This window comes from Pristiophorus japonicus, chromosome 2 (genome assembly GCF_044704955.1).
Source record: "Pristiophorus japonicus isolate sPriJap1 chromosome 2, sPriJap1.hap1, whole genome shotgun sequence".
Taxonomy (NCBI): Eukaryota; Metazoa; Chordata; class Chondrichthyes; family Pristiophoridae; genus Pristiophorus; species Pristiophorus japonicus.
This window is the reverse complement of record NC_091978.1, coordinates 90,496,338-90,513,370: the sequence shown is the minus strand read 5'-3', so window position 1 is coordinate 90,513,370 and position 17,033 is coordinate 90,496,338. Positions and strand designations below refer to the sequence as shown.

Below are 17,033 nucleotides of genomic sequence, written 5' to 3'. Positions count from 1 at the left end.
AAGATGGCAGAGTGGAAAAAGGAGGGAAAGGGTGTGACCAGTGGGGGTATGAGGGGGGGTGAGAAGAGAAGAGAGAGAGAGTGTGATAGGAGGGGAAGGGAAGAAGAGAGAGAGCGGGGGAGGGTTGGAAAGTGAGGAAGAGCATGGGAAGAGAGAGTAGTGAGAAAGAGAGAAAGAGAGAGAGAGAGTGTGGGGGGAAGAGAGCGCCAGGGGGTAATGAGAGCGGGGGGTTTAATGAGGGAGTGCAGGGGGGGGAAGGAGAGCGCAGGGGGGAAGGAGAGAGCGCAGGGGGGGAAGGAGAAAGCAGGGGGAGAAGGAGAGAGCAGGGGCAAGGGGGAGGAGAAAGCAGGGGAGAGGAGAGAGCTGTGGGGTGGAGAAAGCAAGGGGCAGCAAGAGCAGGGGGCAGCGAGAGCAGGGGGAGGAGAGAGAGGGGGGGAAAGAGCATGAGAGAGGGAGGGGAGAGGGGGTAGAGAGAGGGGGGCAGAGAGAGGGGGAGAGGGCGGAGGAGAGTGCAGCGGAGGGGGGAGGGAGAGCGGAGAGTGAGGGAGTAGAGGGGGAGGGAGTAGAGGGGGAGGGAGTAGAGGGGGAGGGGTAGAGGGAGGGGGAGAGAGGTTGAGGGGAGAGGGAGGGAGGGGAGAGAGAGGGAGGGGAGGGAAGGGAGAGAGGGAGGGAAGAGAGAGAGAGGGAGGGGAGAGAGAGGGAGGGGAGAGAGAGGGAGGGTGAGAAAGAGGGGGAGAGAGGGAGGGGGGAGAGAGAGGTGGGTATTTAAGGTGGGAGAGAGATGGGGAGAGAGGAGCAGTAGTTACACTTGTATCTCTGTAATTCTACTGTTTGTCATTACTTATGTCCACATGCCTTTACTGTTTGCCAATTTAGAGCACAAATTACAGTCTGTTTAGTCGATATACTAGCACTTTCTGAAACCCAAGATCATCAACAAAAACACATCATATAACCAATTAGTCAAAAAGCAGTGAACAGGATTCTCAGTCTGATGCAAAATTATCTCGACATCATGCAGGTAAAGGCACATTCCAGGTTTTGGAAATTAGGGGGAACTATGGGTAAGCATAGTGGCTTGAGGACAGACCTGGGTGAGGTGTAGGCAGAGTGGATCGTAAGCAGAGTGGAAGAATTTGGTAATAGTAGGAATTTGGTGGCGAGGAGGAAGGCGGTTTCTCACATCCAACTAAAAAGGAGTGGAACCATAGAACCTGAGGATTCTAGGTTACGTACCTAGATATCTAATTTTTAAGTTCTTCGTGTTTAGTATTTCAGTAGTTCTTGTTAAACCTGAGTAAATAATAATGGCCCTGAATTTGCAGTTGGAGTTGTACTAGAAGAATATGTCTCTGGACTGAAAAAGAAATCCTAACTTACCTGGTGTCTCTGGAGCTTCGGACTCTTGCAATCCTGGGCCTGCAGGCATACTCCTGCGTAAAGAAATACAGATCCCAGGAACGCATTCAGTTTGCAACAGTCCCTGGGATCACATAGGCCAGGCCAACCAATCAAAAAGGGCGATTCCTATTGTTGTGTATCTGTAAAGCATGCACTCCCATGTTCCGCCATCAGGGAGCGCATCCCCTGAAGTCCCAAGGGATCCCAGCATCCCTTGGGAGCACTGTATATAAGCCGGCCCCTAAGGCCTGTTCCTCACTCTGGAGTGTCTTAATAAAGACTGAGGTCACTGTTACTCTAATCTCCCTGTGTGCAGTCTCATCTGTGTTAGGAACACAATACCTATGATGCTTATGGGTATTCCATTTACATACGGAATCCCCATAAGCATAATAGAAATACCCAAATAAATAAGTATTCACACCACTTAAATAAAAATAAATGTTTCCATGTTCAAAATAAATTAAAAGACTGTTTAATTCAGCATTTAAAATAAAATTTTAATTTTTTGAAAAATAAATGTAAACATTTTTAAGACTGGACAAAATTTATCAAAATGAATTTTAAATGTATGTGTAATCATAGAATCAGAGAAAAATTACGACACAGAAGGAGGTCATTCGGCTCATCGTGTCTGTGCCGGCCGAAAAAGAGCTATCCCGCCTAATCGCACCTTCCAGCACTAGGTCCGTAGCCCTGTAGGTCACAGCTCTTTAAGTGCACATCCAAGTATTTTTTAAATGTGATGAGAGTTTCTGCCTCTGCCACCCTTTAAGGCAGTGAGTTCCAGACCCCCACCACCCTCTGGGTGAAAACTATTTTCCTCATCTCCTCTCTATCCTTCTACCAACTACTTTAAATCTATGCCCCCTGGTTATTGACCCCTCTGCTAAGGGAAATACGTCCTATCCAATCTATCTCGGCCCCTCATAATTTTATACACCTCAGTTAAATCTCCCCTCAGCCTCCTCTGTTCCAAAGAAAACAACCCCAGCCTATCCAATCTTTCCTCATAGCTAAAATTTTCAAGTCCTGGCAACGTCCTCGTAAATCTCCTCGTAAACCCTCTCTAAGGAAAGCATTCCATATGCCTTTTTAACTACCTTATCGACCTGTCCTGCTACCTTTTAGGATCTGTGGACATACACTCCAAGGTCCCTCTGTTCCTCCATACCTCTCAGTATCCTCCCATTTATTGTGAATTCCCTTACCTTGTTGCACCTCCCAAAATGCATTACCTCACACTTCTCCAGATTGAATTCCATTTGACACTTTTCTGCCCAACTGACCAGTCCATTGATATCTTCCTGCAGTCTAAAGTTTTCCTCTTCACTGTCAACCACATGGCCAATTTTCATCTGAAAATGTCGTTATCATGCCCCCTACATTTAAATCTAAATCATTAATATATACTACAAAAAGCAAAGGACAGAGTACTGAGCCCTGTCGAACCCCACTGGAAACAGCCTTCCAGTCACAAAAACACCCGTCAACCATTACCCTTTGCTTCCTGCCACTGAGCCAATTTTGGATCCAATTTGCCACTCTCCCTTGGATCCCATGGGCTTTTATTTTTTTGATCAGCCTGCCATGTGGGACCTTGTCAAAAGCCTTGCTAAAATCCATGCAGATTACATCAAATGCTGTCCTCATCGACTCTCCTTGTTACCTCCATAAAAATTTTATCAAGTTAGTCAGACTCGACCTTTCTTTAACAAATCCATGCTGACTGTCCTTGATTAATCCGTGTCTTTCAAAATGAAGGTTTATACTGTCCCTCAGAATTGATTCCAATAATTTTCCCACCACCTAGCTGCCTTTATCCCTTATTCATTTATCCCTTGCTCCCTTTTTAAACAATGGTACAACGTTAGCAGTTCTCCAGTCCTCTGGCACCACACCTGCAGCCAGGGAGGATTGCAAAATGATAGTCAGAGCCTCAGCTATTTCCTCCCTTGCGTTTTTTAATAGCCTAGGATATATTTCATCTGGTCCTGGCAATTTATCTACTTTATAAGAAGCGAAACACCTTAACCCTTCCTCTCTTACTATATTTATCTTATCCAACATTTCACTCTCTTCCTCCTTAGCTTCAACGTCAGCATCATCCCCATCCTTTGCCAAGACAGCCACAAAGTATTCATTAAGTACTCACCCACATACTCCACCTCCATACATAGGTCACCCTAATAGACCCTATACTTTCTATGCTCTTCTAGGCTTTCTGCAGTATTGAGCTTGCGATGTCTGATATAAGCTTCCCTGTTTTGCCTTATCTTATCCTATATGCACCTTGTCATCCAGGGGGCTGTAAATTTAGCAGTTCTACTCTTTTTCTTTGTGGGAACATGTTTACCCTGAACCTCTTGTATCTCCTTCTTGAATGCCTCCCACTGCTCTGACACTGCTTTACCTTCAAGTCCACTTTTGCTAAATTACTTGTCAACCTAGTAAAATTGTCCTTCCCCCAACTTAGAACCTTAACTCTTGTTTTATCTTTGTCCTTATCCATAACTATGCTAAAACTAACTGAATTATGATCACTACCACAAAAATGCTCTCCCACTGATACTCCATCCACTTGCTTAGCTTAATTCCCTACAACTAATTCCAGAACTGCCCCCCACCTTTATTGGCTAAAACAGATCTCCTGAATGCAATTTAGGAATTCTGTGCCTTTTACACTGATAGTATCCCAGTTACTATTAGGGCAATTGAAATCCCCCACTATTACTGCCCTATTGATTTTGCACTTGTCAGAAATTTACCTACAAATTTGCTCCTCTATCTCCTTCTGGCTGGGGGTCTATAGTACACTCTCAGCAGTGTGATTGCCCGGTTTTGTTCTTTAGTTCAACCCATATGGCCTCATTTGATGATCCTTATATAACATATCATCCCTTCTCACAGCTGTAATTGTTTCTTTAACCAATACTGCCACCCACCCCCCTCCCTCTTTTAACCCCCTCTCTATCTCGTCTGAAAACCCCATAGCCAGGAATGTTGAGCTACCATTCCTGCCCTTCTTTCAGCCACGTCTCTAGTAGACTATCATACTCCCATCTGTGCTCTCAGCTCATCTGCCTTATTCCCTAGCCTCTTTGCATTGAAGCATATACCATTTAGCATTGCCAAACTGCCTTGTTGACTATTTTCAAGTCTTTGTTTCCTCTGCTTTCCAAACTTGCTTACTAATGTTCTGCCTTCCATTTTCAGCATTGCTTCTCTCCTTTTTGCAGCTACTCTCAGGTTCCCATCCCCCTGCCAAGCTAATTTAAACCCTCCCTAATAGCACTAGCAAATCCCACCACGAGGCTATTGGTCCTGGTCCTGTTGAGGTGCAACCTGTTCGGCTTGTACAAGGCCCACCTCCCCCAGAAACAGTCTCACCCAGAAATGGTCTCAATGCCTCAGGAATCTAAAGCCCTCCCTCCTGCACCATCTCTCCAGCCACGCAGTCATCTGCTCTATCCTCCTATTTCTGTACTCACTAGCATGTGGCACGGGAAGTAATCCGGAGATTATTACCTTTGAGGTCCTGCTTTTTAATCTCTTTCCTAGCTCCCTAAAATCTGACTGCAGGATCCCATCCCTCTTTCTACCTATGTCATTGGTACCACAACCTCTGACTGTTCAACCTCCCCCATCAGAATGTCCTGCAGCCATTCAGTGACATCCTGGACCCTGGCACCAGGGAGGCAACATACCATACCGGAATCACATCTGCGACTGCAGAAACGCCTGTCTGTTGTCCTATTGAATCCCCTACCAGTATTGCTCTTCCACCCTTATTCCTCTCACCCTGTGCAGCTGAGCTACCCATGGTGCCATGGACTTGGGTCTGGCTGCACTCCCCAGAGGAACTTTCGCCCTCACATATATCCAGAACTGAAAACCGGTTAGCGTGCAAGATGCATTCAGGGGACTCCTGCCCTACCTGCCTGGTCCTCCTCTTCTGTCTGGCAGTCACCCATTCCCTCCCTGCCTGCACACTCTTGAGCTGCGGGTGACCACCTCCTGAAACATGCTATCCACGAAGTTCTCAGCCTCGTGGATGCATTGGAGTGACGTCAGCCATCGCTCAAACTCCGAAACACGGAGCTCAAACTGCTCTAGCTGGCAACACTTCCTACACATGTGGTCATCCAGAGCCACGAGAAGCGTCCAGGACTTCCCACATGGCACAGGATGTGCATTCCACGGGACTGAGCTGCTCTGCTATTCCTCTATATAATCGACAATGAACTTACTTACTTAGCAGAAATAAACTTAAAACTTAAAAAAAACCACTCACCAGCTACTCACCAATCAGCTCCTTCCCTGTGCCAACGTCACTTTAGTTTTTTTACTCTGATGTCATGCCTTCAAATTCTGCCTGTGTTGAGTCGCTCCCACCTTGGGTCCGCTGCCTCCGGTCTCAGGCCTCCTCTGCCACGCTATTTATTTTGCTCTGCTCCCAGCTTGGGTCCCGCTCAGGTCTGCTGCCTCCGGTTTAAAAAAAACTATTTAAACATTTATTTTAACTCTTCCATTAGTAAAAGAAGGCCTTACGCCTGCTTTTACCAGGCCTAAGAGTTTTGTGGGCATTCGCTGGGCACATAGCCCAACTCTGCAGCAGCGAAAGTGATTTTGCAGTGGATGCGAAGGATCTGTCCAAGCGAGACTGGCCAGATCGCAAGTTCCAGGTTTTTGTGCATGCACAGCACATGGGGAAACTCAGAACTTGGGAGGGCCATTCTGAAGGTTTCTGACAAACACCGTACTTTCAGGCCCTTTGTCTTTTTCCTCTCTAACTTAGGGCAATGGGTTAAACTAAGAAGTTTACTTTGTAGCCTAATAGAGGCATGGCAGGGCACCTCAACCCCGTGGAATGCACATCCAGTGCCATGTGGGAAGCCCAGGATGCTTCTTGTGTCCTGGACAACCACATGTGCAAAAAAGTGTCGTCCGCCAGAGGAGCTTGAGTTCTGGATTTCGGAGCTTGAACAGAGGCTGGCATCACTGCAGTGCCTCTGTGAGGCTGAGAGCTGCGTGGCCAGCATGTTTCAGGAGGTGGTCACCCCACAGCTTAAGAGTTTGCAGGCAGAAAGAGAATGGGTAACCATAAGACAGACGAGGATGACCAGACAGGTAATGCAGGAGTCCCCTGAGTGCACCTCGCTCTCTAACCAGTATTCACTGGTAAGGGCGATGGTCCTTCTGGGGAGTACAGCCTGAGACAAGGCCACATCGAGTGTTGGGGCATATGCGCTGATGACTGTGGCACATTGATTCTGGGATCGGGTGAGTTGGAGAGTCAGGAGATGTTCGTTAACCCCGCAGACGGAGTCTTTGAGGCGGTCGACCAACTCGTTTTTGATGGCGAAACTAATTCCGTGGAGGCGGCGTTCTTCCTCTGGTTTCCCTTTCCAGAAGGTGGTGTAACTTCAACCATGTTCCTTGAGCTGGCCTTCCCTTGCCCGCTGGGTCTCGCTTAGGGCGGCGATGTCGATATCAAAGCGTCTAAGTTCCCAGGCAACTATGGCAGTGCGACATTCCGACATCACGGGTGACTCAGCTGTCAGAGGCGGGGGCACAATCAGGAAAGCAATAGTGATAGGGGATTCAATAGTTAGGGGAACAGACAGGCGTTTCTACGTTCGCAGACGTGACTCCAGAATGTTATGTTGCCTCCCTGGTGCCAGGTTCAAGGATGTCATTGAGCGGGTGCAGAACATTTTGAGGTGGCCGGGGTGGGGGGGGGGGGCGGGAGTTGAGGGTGAACAGCCAAAGGCCGTGATGCATATCGGTACCAATGACATTGGTGGAAAGAGGGATGAGGTCCTGCAGATAGATTGTTGGGAAGCAGGAAAGAGATTAATAAGCAGGACCTCAAAGGTCGTCATCTTTGCACAGAGCGGTCTTAAACGGATTGAACTTAAACAGTGGTTTATTTGGGAATTTGGAAAGAGTGGAAATTTCTGGTAAGTATTGGGTAAGTAGAAGCTGTAAAAAGTGAAATTTAGTTTAACATTTTGATTTAAACCTAGAACTTTAAAACTGAAGTTAACAGAAGTTGCCAGCCAGTGGCAGTTAACTGTCAGTTAGCTGTAAGTGATTGTCTTGAATAGGTGTTAATTACAGGGGATAGGGGAGCTGAGTCAACACTTGTAAATTAGGGGTAGCTCTTAAGAGTATCAAAGTAAACAGATTTCAGAGCACAGAGCAGTCTTAAATGGAGTGGACCTATTCAGAGTGGCTTACTTGGGAATTTGGAAAGAATGGGAATTTGGAGAAGAGGGGGAAGGAGTTGCTGCTTTTTGCTCACACTATTTGTAGTACTTTGTGTTACAGATAGATATTTAATTTCATTATCCATTACTTATCCATATATTTCATACTTAATCCAGATCAATTAAGAAGTCAAGGAACTAGACTGTAAACTAAAAACCAGATCAATTAAGAAGTCAAGGAAGTAGACTGTAAACTAAATTACTTAATTACAAATGTAATTACATTTAATTAAATAGAACAAGTTCATATCAGGATGGGAGTGCAGATGGAGTGTTGCATCTGCAGCATATGGGAGTTTGTGGAGAGCATTGTGATCCTGGACAACCACGTTTGCAGTAAATGCCTGCATCTTGAGGAACTTCAGCTCAGAGTTGTTGAGCTGGAATCTGAGGTGCAGATATCGCAGGACACCAGGGAAGGGGAGAGTTACCTGGACACTTTGACCCAGGAAGTAGTCACACCCTTTAGGTTAGGTAGTGGTATAGGTCTGGTTAGTGGTCAGGGACCGGAGGGTGTGACTGCAACTCAGGCAGGTAAGGGGACTCCAGGTGCAGTGCTGGAGAAGCCTCAGCCTCAGCCTTAGCCTTTGCCCTTATCCAATAGATATAAGGTTTTTGCTGCCTGTGTGGATGAGGGAAAAGCCTGCAGGATGCATAAGCAGGCTGACCATAGCACTATGGTGCAGGAGGCCATTCAAGTGGGGAGAGTGAAAGGGAATATAGTTGCGGTAGGAGACAGAATAGTCAGAGGGATAGATACTGCACTCTACAGCCGCGATTGGGAGTGCCGAAGGTTGTGTTGCCTGCCCGATGCCAGGGTTGAAGACATCTCCTTGTGGCTAGCAAAGAACTTGCAGTGGGAAGGGGACGATCCAGTTATCGTGGTCCACGTAGGAAGCAACAACATAGGTAGAACTAGGAATGAGGTCCTGCTGAAAGAAATTGAAGAGTTGGGATCCAAAATCGAAAAGCTGAATCTCAAAGGTAATAATCTCTGGATTGTTACCTGAGCCACGCACCAATTGGTATAGGGATAAGCACATTAGAAAATTAAATGCGTGGCTCAAAGAGTGGTGTGGGAGGCAAGGCTTTTGCTTCAAGGGCACTAGCACGAATACCGGGGAAAGAGGGAGCTGTTCCGTTGGGACGGGCTCCACTTGAGCCAAGCTGGAATAAGTATCCTGGCGAATCAAATAACTAGGGCAGTAGACAGGGCTTTAAACTAATTGGGGGGGGGGGATAGGAGATAGGAGGATTCAGGAAAGAGTAAATTTAAAAGCAGTGAGAAATATCAAAGGTCTAGAGCAGAGCAGAGTTTTGTGAAAAATAAGCAGAGTGGGTCAGGAAGGGCCAGGGAGAGTAACAAATAGGGCCTCACTGACTAAGGTGACATCAGGGAAAAGTAGAAAAAAGTCAGAGCTAAAGGCACTTTATCTGAATGCATGAAGCATTCGCAACAAAATATATGAATTATTAGCACAGATAGAAATTAATGGGTTTGATCTAATAGCCATTATGGAGATATGGTTGTAAATTGACCAAGGTTGGGAACTAAATATTCGAGAACACATACCTTTTAGAAGAGATAGGCAAAATGGAAAAGGAGGAGGGGTAGTCCTGATAATCAAGGTTAGGATAAAGACAATAGAGAGAAAGGATCTTAACTCAGGAAATCAAGAAGTAGAATTGTCATGTATTTCACCATCTTGCAATACTCTAAGTATGTAACTGTAACTCATGCATACTGTACCTGTACCCTTGTAATGCACACCCTGACCACAGGGAGTGAGCTCCTCACCTGGGTTTCCAGGAATAAAAGGAGAGGTCCCACCCAGGATCAGCACTCTTTAGTCCTGGGAATAAAGTGAAGGTCACAGAGTGACCGTGTCTGATATATCCATGCCTCGTGTGAATTTGTAACAAGGTGCAGAGACACCACATCTGGCGACGAGAATCGGGAATCACCGAACCACAAGGATGGCCACCGGTGGCACAGAGGAACGCTACAGTGTGGGTGAAGACTGGGACGACTTTGTGGAAAGACTCCAGCAGAGCTTTGTCACAAAGGACTGGTTGGAAGAGGCAGTGGCTGACAAGCGGAAAGCGCATCTACTGACCAGCTGTGGCCCACGTATGCGCAAATGAAAGACCTGCTCGCACCCCAAAAGCCAGTGGACAAGTCCTTCAAAGAGCTCAGCCAGCTGATCAGTGAGTATCTCAAGCCGGCAAGTAGCGTACACATGGCCCAGCACCGGTTCTACTCTCACTGGCGTCGGGAGGGTCAAAACATCTCGGACTTCGTGGAAGAACTGCGGCGTTTGGCCAGTCTCTGTAAGTTCTCCGATGCCTGCAGGGGGGAGATGTTAAGGGACTTTTTCATCGAGGGCATTAATCATGCCGGCATTTTCAGGAAGCTCATAAAGACTAAGGATTTGACTTTAGAAGGGGCGGCATTGATAGCTCAGACCTTTATGGAAAGGGAAGAGGAGACCAAGCTAATCTGTGCACACAGCCCTGGTTTTAAAGTTGCGTTGAACCAGGGAATCAATGTTATAAAAATGACACAGAACCCCACAGGCAGGCAAGGGCAATTCGACACCGTCCAGGCAGGCAGGCAAGGGGAATTCAACACCGTCCAGGCAGGCAGGCAAGGGGAATTCAATACCACCCAGGTAGCAACAAGCTCCTGGCAACAGGGACAATGGAAAGGGGATCGGCAATTCACGCCATCTCGAGGAACAATACATCCTGTGATGGGACAATTAACATCCCTCATCAGAATGCTTAGAAACAGCCAAAAGGGCCATCAGAGAGGAATGCCTGGGAATAGCCCTTTTGTTAACAGCAATCTCAGCTCATGTTGGAGATGTGGGAGCAGACACACTGCAAAAATCTGCAGGTTCCAACTTTACACCTGTAGGATTTGTAATGTCAAGGGACACCTGGCCAGGATGTGCAAAAATGCAGTAGCGAGGCTAGTCTGCATGACAGACGAACCAGACGAGGGGTCTGAAATGCAGGATGAGGCCTGGGGAACAACCATGGATGCTGAAGTTCAGAGAGTTCATGTGGCTGACGTCCACAGCTCATACACCAAAACGTTACCCATGATGATGAAAGTCTTACTGAATGGCATCCCGGTGCACATGGAGCTGGATACCAGAGCTAGCCAGTCACTCGTGAGTGCCCAACAATTTGAGAGACTATGGCCATACAGAGCTAGCAGGCCCAAATTGGAACGCATTGAGACGCGGCTACGTACGTACACCAAAGAGATCATCCCAGTGCTGGGCAGTGCAAACTTGGTGGTAACGCATAATGGATCACAGAACTGGCTGCCACTCTGGATTGTTCCAGGAAATGGCCCCGTGCTCTTGGGAAGGAGTTGGCTAGCTGAGATGAATTGGAAATGGGGGGATGTGCACGCCATTTCATCCGTGGAGTGAAATTCATGCTCGCAGCTATTGCAAAAATTCGAATTACTCTTTCAACCCGGTGTCGGAACGTTCAAGGGCACCAAAGTAGTGATACACATCACTTCAGATGCCAGACCAGTGCACCACAAAGTCAGAGCGGTGCCGTACGTGATGCATGAAAAAATTGAAAGTGAACGGGACAGGCTGCTCAGAGAGGGCATAATTTCACCCGTTGAATTCAGCGACTGGGCAAGTCCCATTGTTCCTGTCCTCAAAGCAGATGGCTCAGTCAGGATTTGTGGTGACTACAAAGCCACCATCAGCCGAGTGTCGTTGCAAGACCAATACCCGCTCCCGAGAGCGGAGGACCTTTTTGCCACGCTGGCAGGTGGTAAGCTGTTCACGAAGCTGGACCTCACTTCAGCCTACATGACTCAGGAACTGGCTGAAGAATCCAAGTTTCTGACCATCATCACGACACACAAAGAATTATTTGTTTACAATAGGTGCCCGTTTGGCATTCGTTCGGCAGCGGCTATCTTTCAGCGAAACATGGAAAGCTTGCTCAAGTCCATCCCTGGAACGATCGTGTTCCAAGACGACATCCTTATAACGGGTCGAGACACTGAGGAACACCTCCACAACCTGGAGGAGGTGCTACGCCGATTGGAATGAGTAGGCCTGCGGCTGAAAAAGGCTAAGAGCGTGTTTTTGGTCCCAGAGGTCGCGTTCCTGGGCAGGCGGGTTGCCGCAGACGGGATCCGGCCCACTGAATCAAAAACTGAGGCAATTCGCCGGGTGCCCAGGCCCGGCAAAACGTCAGAGTTGCGATCATTCCTGGGACTCTTGAACTATTTTGGGAATTTCCTGCCGAACTTAAGCACATTGTTGGAGCCATTACACATGCTCCTCCGTAAAGGTTGTGAATGGTCTTGGAGGAATTGTCAAGAACGGGCTTTCAAAAAGGCGAGGAATCTGCTGTGTTCCAACAAACTGTTGACTTTGTATGACCCCTGTAAAAAAAAAAAAAAAATGGTTTTAACATGCGATGCATCATCCTACGGGGTTGGGTGTGTTTTGCAGCAGGGTAACGATGATGGCCGACTCCAACCGGTGGCTTACGCCTCCAGGTCGCCCTCCCAGGCAGAGCGTGGATATGGCATGGTCGAGAAGGAGGCACTCGCGTGTGTGTACGATGTGAAAAAGATGCACCAGTACCTTTTCGGTAGACGGTTCGAGCTAGCGACGGACCACAAGCCGTTAACATCCCTGTTGTCCGACAGCAAGGCTGTCAACGCTAATGCGACAGCTCGCATACAGCGATGGGCCCTCACGCTGGCTGTGTATGACTACACCATATGGCACCGGCCAGGCGCCAAAAATTGCGCTGACGCACTCAGCAGGCCCACACTGGACACCACCGAGGGGGCGTCGAAGCAGAGCGCTGAGGTGGTCATGGCCGTTGAAGCTTTTGACACTGCGGGCTCCCCCATTGCAGCCCACCAGATCAAACTCTGGACCAACAGGGACCCCCTCCTATCCATGATAAAGAAATGTGTCCTGACTGGGGACTGGGCACCCGCACACAGGGCGTGTCCCGAGGAAGTCAGGCTGTTTCAGAGACGGATGGATGAACTCTCCGTCCAAGCCGACTGCCTGTTATGGGGCAGCCGGGTAGTCATGCCCCAGAAAGGAAGGGAAGCGTTCATCAGGGAACTCCACAGCGAGCACCCTGGCATCGTGTTAATGAAGACCATTGCCCGGTCACACGTGTGGTGGCCGGGGATTGACTCAGACCTGGAACTCTGGGTTCGCAGGTGCACGACGTGTGCCCAGCTGGGCAATGCCCCCAGGGAGGCCCCACTCAGCCCATGGCCCTGGCCCACCAGGCCATGGTCACATATTCACGTGGACTATGCTGGCCCGCTCATGGGAAAATTGTTCCTGATCGTTGTCTATGCATACTCGAAGTGGATCGAGTGCATCGTATTGAATTCGTGCACGACATCCATCACTGTGGAGAGTCTGCGTGTGGTTTTCGCGACCCACGGCTTGCCGGACATCCTGGTCAGAGATAATGGCCCGTGTTTTACCAGCCATGAATTCCAGGAGTTTATGTCGGGCAATGGGATCAAGCACGTCCGGACAGCGCCGTTCAATCCAGCTTCCAATGACCAGGCGGAACGGGCGGTCCAAGTCATAAAGCAGGGCATGCTTTGCATCCAAGGACCCTCTCTTCAGTACCGCCTATCGCTCCTGATGGCCTAGAGGTCCCGGGCGCACTCGCTCACGGGAGTCCCACCAGCGGAACTCCTCATGAAATGCACGCTCAAGACGCGGCTGTCCCTCATTCACCCAGCCCTGGCAGACATTGTTGAGGGCAAGCACCAATCCCAAACCGAGCTCCATGATCGAGGCTTAAGGGGGAGGTGTATAGAAATAGATGACCCGGTATTTGTTCTTAACCATGCTTTGGGACCCAAACGGCTTGAGGGCACCGTAATTGGCAAAGAAGGAAACAGGGTCATGGTGGTCAGACTAAACAACGGGCAGATATGCCGCAAACACTTGGACCAAGTAAAGACAAGGTTCAGTGCAAACACAGAGGAACCAGAAGAAGAGCATGATGAGATAGCACCCACACCACTGCCAGCGCACGAGCAACAAAGACAGCCCTCAGCATGCATAGTCCCTGCGGCCAGCCCGGACAGGCCGGAATCACCTCAAGTGACAGAGACGCGTGCTGAGGCTCAGCCACCAGAACCACAACTGCGGCGCTCCACGAGAGAGCGCCGACCACCCGATAGACTTAACCTCTGAAACTAAAAGACCTAAGGGGGGAGGTGATGTCATGTATTTCACCATCTTGCAATGACTATAAGTATGTAACTGTAACTCATGCCTACTGTACCTGTACCCTTGTAATGCACACCCTGACCACAGCAAGTGAGCTCCTCACCTGGGTTTCCAGGTATAAAAGGGGAGGTCCCACCCAGGGTCAGCACTCTTTAATCCTGAGAATAAAGTGAAGGTCACAGAGTGACCGTGTCTGATATATCCATGCCTCGTGTGAGTTTGTAACAAGGTGCAGAGACCCAACAAGAATAGTTTGGGAAGAGCTAATAAACATCGAGGGGCAGAAAACATTTGTGGGAGTTGTTTATAGGCCCCAAACAGTAGTGGAAATGTAGGGCACAGTATAAATCAGGAAATTAGAGGTACATTTAACAAGGGTAATACAGTAATCATGGGGGACTTTAATCTACATATAGACTGGGCAATCCAAATTCAAATAGGGTGGAGAACGAATTCATGGAATGTCTACAAGATGGTTTTATAGATCAGAATGTTGAAGAACCAACTAGGGAACATGCTATTTTAGATCTAATGAGAAAGAGTTAATTAATAACCTTGTAGTAAAGAAAGAAAGAGAGGAGAGGGAGAGAGACAATAACTAAACAAAAACCGGTCTGAAAACCACTGCAAATAGATGTATATTACCACAAAAAAGTATAATTTGTACAAAAATAGTCTCCAAGCAATAATTTGCAGTTTATGCGAATCTGCTGCTAATGGATAAGTGCCATCAGCAGGCCGGGGCCATTGGAGGGAGCAGCGTGCGGCGGCATGCCACTTCAGGGAGCAGCGTGTGCTGCTGCAGGAGGGTGACAGCTGATTGTAGTGCGGGCAGGTACTGCAGTAGCGGTGAAGGAGCGGCAAGAGTTCATAGAGAGATGTAATCGGAGGCCAGGAGAGGCAAAAGTTCGGGGCCCAGAAGGGACGAGGGTCCAGGGGCAGCACAGGCCAGCCCACATGGCAATTGTGTATGCGCTAGGTCCATGCAGCAGAGTTGGTCTCCAGTCGTCTTGGTTAATCCTTGCCACTGGACCAAGACCTAGGTCTATCAAGCCCGTGTGGTGACTGGGGTGCAACAGCCACCACACGTTAAAAAAAATCCACGCACGGGCATCTTCCACCCTTCAGGATGTAGTTCGGGATCTGGAATATTATTGAAACACCTGTGAACTCATCCGTTCTTGGCGTGGAAGCATGTCATCCTCGTTTCGAGGGATTGCCTATGATGATGAGTAAAGAGGCCTTTTGGGAAGAGTGACCATAATATGACATTTTATATTGCGTTCGAAAGTGTTTTAGTTAAATCCGAAAGTAGTGTCTTAAATGTAAACAAAGCAAACTACGTAGGTATGAGGGGAGAGTTGGATAAGATAGATTGGGAAACTACATTAAAAGGAATGATGGTAGACAAAATAATTAATACATAATTTACAACAAACTTACATCCCTTTAAGGCACAAAAACCTCACAGGAAAAGTGGTCCAACCGTGGCTAACAAGATAAGTTAAAGATAGTATTAGATCAAAGGAAGAGGCTTATAATGCTGCCAAAAAGAGCAGTAAGCCCGAGGATTGGGAAGATTTTAAAATTCAGCAAAGGAGGACCAATAAATTGATAAAAAAAGGGAAAATAGAATATGAGAGTAAACGAGGTGGAGACATAAAAACAAGATTGTAAAAGCTTCTCTAGGTATGTAAAAAGGAAAAGATTAGCAAAAATAAATGTGGATCCCTTACAAGCTGAGAAGAAATTATAATGGGGAATAAAGAAATGGCAGAGAAATTAAACAAATACTTTGTATTTATCTTCACAGAAGAAGACACAAAAAACCTTCCCTCGCCCTCCCCTCACCTCGCTCTCCCACTGGAGAAATTAATGGGACTCAAAGCCGATAAATCCCCTGGACCTGATGGCTTACATCTTAGGGTTTTGAAAGAGGTGGCTATAGAGATAGTGGATGCATTTGGTTGTCATCTTCCAAAATTCTGGAATGGTTCACGCAGAATGGAAGGTAGCTAATGTAACCCTCTATTTAAGAAAGGAGGGAGAGAGAAAATGGGGAACTACAGACCAGTTAGCCTGACATCAGTAGTAGGAAAAATGCTAGAACCTATTATTAAGGACATGGTAACAGAGCACCTAGAAAATAACAAGAGGATTGGGCAGAGTCAACATGGATTTTGACCAATCTGTTTTTTGAGGTTGATGAACAGTGGTGTACTAGTAGAATAGATAAGGGGGAACCAGTGGAGGCGATGTATTTGGATTTTCAGAAGGCAATCTCCTAATAAAGGATCCCTTCGGAATGAGTGATCATAGCATGATTGAATTTCAAATTCAGATGGAGGGTGAGAAAATTGGATCTCTAACCAGTGTACCAAGCTTAAATAAAGGAGACTATGAAGGTATGAGGGCAGAGTTGGATAAAGTAGACTGGGAAAATAGATTAAAGAGTAGGATGGCTGATGAACAGTGGTGTACATTCATTTAAGGAGATATTTCACAACTCTCAAGAAAAATATATTCCAGTGAGGAGGAAAGGGTGTAAGAGAAAAGATAGCCATCAGTGGCTAACTAAAGAAATAAAGGATGGTATCCAATTAAAAACAAGGACATACAAAGTGGTCGGAGCTTAAACCAGGAAATAGTGAGGGCTTGTAAAAAGGGAACATCAATAACCATGGGTGATTTTAACCTCCATATTGATTGGACAAATCAAATTGGTCAGGGTAGCCTTGAGGAGGAGTTCATAGCGTGCGTAAGGGATGGGTTCCTTGAGCAGTATGTAACGGAACCAACCAGGGGGCAGGCTATCTTAGATCTGGTCCTGGGTAATGAGACAGGATTAATAAATAATCTCCTAGTAAAGGATCCCCTCGGAATGAGTGATCATAGCAAGATTGAATTTCAAATTCAGATGGAGGGTGAGAAAGTTGGATCTTTAACCAGTGTACTAAGCTTAAATAAAGGAGACTATGAAGGTATGAGGGCAGAGTTGGGTAAAGTGGACTGGGAAAATAGATTAAAGTGTAGGACAGCTGATGAGCAGTGGTATACATTTAAGGAGATATTTCACAACTCTCAAGAA

The 17,033-nt window shown here is 47.3% G+C and overlaps 1 protein-coding gene across 1 annotated transcript in view; it reads right to left on the bottom strand.

Annotated features, from left to right (window-relative positions):
- Positions 1–17,033, bottom strand: part of LOC139228815 (long-chain-fatty-acid--CoA ligase ACSBG2-like) — a 165,205-nt gene that overhangs the window by 110,449 nt on the left and 37,723 nt on the right.